This window comes from Hetaerina americana, unplaced genomic scaffold (assembly GCF_022747635.1).
Source record: "Hetaerina americana unplaced genomic scaffold, ioHetAmer1.1.p SCAF_5, whole genome shotgun sequence".
Classification (NCBI taxonomy): Eukaryota; Metazoa; Arthropoda; class Insecta; order Odonata; family Calopterygidae; genus Hetaerina; species Hetaerina americana.
In genome coordinates, this window is record NW_027287095.1 from 75,218,140 (window position 1) to 75,221,684 (window position 3,545).

Sequence of the window (3,545 nt, forward strand, 5' to 3'; positions counted from 1 at the left end):
TACGAAGCTAAGGAATCCAACGATGTTCAGTCTGTGTCAATCCAAAACCCACCTCAAACCGTAGAATTACAATAAAATTTACAATCTTACTAGCAAGCAGAATTCATTTGAATGTTACTTGTAAGTTATTTAGAATAATATTAATTACTATGATTCTTTTTCATTTCGTCTGCGGTTATATCATTATGTATTGGCTCTAAGAAACTTCAACAGAGGTAAAGTTCACAGTCCAAGTCTAGTTCAATTTTAGGTCAAGTAAGCCAGAAATAATCTGAGGGCCTGATGGCCTCTAGAATAACATCATCTGACGTGATGGGATAATAAATTGTCATTTTAATATGTATTCACTGTGCAGAGCAAAAACTCATTTATTGGGCAAGTTCTTAACGTCATTATTTATCTATATGGTGATAGGTTTACCTTATTACCTTTTACATGTTTTTTGTTATATTTTTCACTGTAAATTGGCGCTACTGCTGTGTATGAAGAACGTTTTAAAATAAATAAATACACACTAATAATTGTCTACTTACCATATTCTATTTTTGATTTTCATTTGTTTTAGATCGTATACAAAAAAATTCCCAAAACTTCTAAACTTGTCTTGCATCGTAAAAGATTGTATATGTTACAATTAATTCTCCTTAAAGTAATGGTCATTCAAGCTCCAGAAAGTGCATGAGAGTCATACAACGCCCATATATCTCAGAATTCAGGGGGAAACTTATCGGATTTAGACTTAGTGGTCATGAAATTTATGACTACCGTCGTGAGGAAGGTCAAAGGTGATGACGCATTCTTGATTTAAGGACCTACCCACGGGTCAGTTGACGGAACGTATGAGTCCGAATTTAAAACCGCCCGAAGTGAAAAAGTGCTAATTTATACACTGTTTTACGCTTCACAATTGTGTGAGAAACCAGAGATACATTGGCATTATCATTCTTTGATCGACTCTTACTCTCTTATTTTTTATGTTGAGCAAACACCTATGACGTGATTTAAAGCCTCGAGCGGTAGCTCAATTCTTACCATTACTAAGGTCACGCTTTTTTGCCAAATTTGCCAAAGCTCTGTCGGAGACCCTGTGAGATCCACGGAGGGGTATATATAACTATATTTAAACGTCGAATAAAAGCTTCAACTAGAAATTTTGAGCAAAAAGTGATTTTTGACAGCAGATAGTGTAATTATTTGGTTCCAAAAGGGACCGTAAAAATATGCCGGTCGATGTCGCCCTACCTTTTTAATTGGTCTCTCGGTGAAATTACAATCTATCGTATAGTTTTATGCCGTTCTGGAAATACTTCGAAATTGAGCATACTAATTTTGTGGACCGAGGCAGTTGAGAACCTATAGTTAAAGTAATAGCGCTTTCGTGTTTTTGTCGATATCAAAATAGAGTCTTAGTACGATATATTAAGAGCCTTTGGTGTTGTTATCACAAGACATATAATAACGAAATTTGTTCAAATATCTTTTTTAGGTAATTACAGAAGGGAGGAGTTACATCTAGTGCTCTGATGAATGTGGCTGAGACCACCAGAATGTGAAAGCCTTGAGTGAGTGTTATTATTTTATTAATATTTTTATCATACAATTTTTTACGCTAATACATATATGTTGAAATGAATTTGCATTTGACAAGGTTTAACGCCAAATATTATATTTATATATGTATATATATATATATATATATATATATATATATATATATATGTATATATATGTATATATATATGTATAATTATATGTATGTATATATATTATATATATGCATATATATATATATATATATATATATAAAATAATGAATAATAATAAATATAAAAAAAAGATAAACACAGTAATCAACCCGAAGGTCGGTTTAGTAGGTGATGGTAGAGATCACCCAGTACTAAGCCCTATACGGCGTGCGAAAATTCACACACACTTTTATATATATATATTATTAAGAAATAACATGTGAGTGTTCTTTTTATGTGTTCTTATATTATTTTTTGCTGTCCAAGTTTTTTAATCAACACTTTGATTAAATCATATATTTATGTGTATATATATGCATGTTTTCTATGGTTTCGGCTCAACCTGATAGCAATTCACGTTGAAAAGTGAATAATGATAACTTCGTAAGTTCCACTAATCTTTATTTTAAAAACTACCGGTTTCGTGGAATAGTCGATCAGGTACAATAAAGACTATTTGACATTTATATAGGCATGGATGTGGTGGGAGGGGGTTTTGGCACATTTGGTACTTAGACAAGATTTTACACAAAAAGCGCACCTCACACACACACTCACTAATTTATGACGAGGTGGAAACGGAGAAGAAAAGAAAATAAAATGGTGTAAACTAACATATTTAGGGTTGATTTCCCATAGAGTGGACAGTAAATTCGAAAGGATAAGTGTAAAGTGGCGTTATACAACAAAAGAAATTTGAAGAAATTACTAACCAAAGCAAAACACCCGGAAAGAAAAAAGTGGTGTTTATAAATTAAAATTTAAAGACTGTAATGCTATTTATGTACATAGGGCAGACGGGAACATCTTTTAGGGTTAGAAGTGATGAACACAGACGGTGTTTCCATGCGGCAAATATTTCACGATCCTACTTTGCTAAAAACTTGTGGGAAAAAGTACAGACGAGCGATTTCTCCCACGAAATCCTCCATAGTGAAATCAAGGGCCGAAGAATTAACGCCTTAGAACAACTGGAGATAAGGAAAAACGTTGGCAATGGATTCCTGGTTAATTACAATGCGTTTTCCTTACATTCCCTTCTCCTTGATGTCCCTTACACCGATTGATTTGTTCCCAAATGTGTCGCCCCCCCCCTCTCATCTCCTAATAACCTCTCCCCTACCCAGTACCACCATCACCAACCCCCTGAGGAGAGTCAGCTCAACCGCTTGTGGCTGCCGCCGTACACTTCATCTATACCCACTCCACTCCCTTCCTCGATTGCTCCCTATCCTCCCCCCTCCCTTTCTCCCAAGTTCACCCCCCTCCACACACACCTACGATCCACCCAAACCTCTCCCCCCACTTCCATGCATATATAAATGCCATACAGTCCTGTATATTGTGCCTGATTATATCAACTATTCGACGAAACCGGTAGTTTTAAAAATAAAAATCAATGGAACTTACAAAGATGTCATTTTTCACTTTTCATATGTATGTGTATGTATATATATGCACATGCACCCTGAACATTTAACATTATTTATTTTCCTTCGCACCTCTACTCCTCTACGTACCTATGTAAAATACGTACGCAGGAACATTCGCATGAATAGATAATAGCCAAAATATCGTGTTAGTATTTAGATCTTGGCTTCGATGTGTTTTCAATTTTATTCATCATTCAGTTGTATGACAAAAATAATGGCAACAAATCAATAAAAGACACAGTTTTTTTTGTTTCAAACTGAAATTTACTAAATAATTACGGATATATATACTACTGACCATTAAAACAAAACAACGAATATCCCCATCTTCCTTTATAGCACGTACTGATTTGCAAAGGGGCCACAA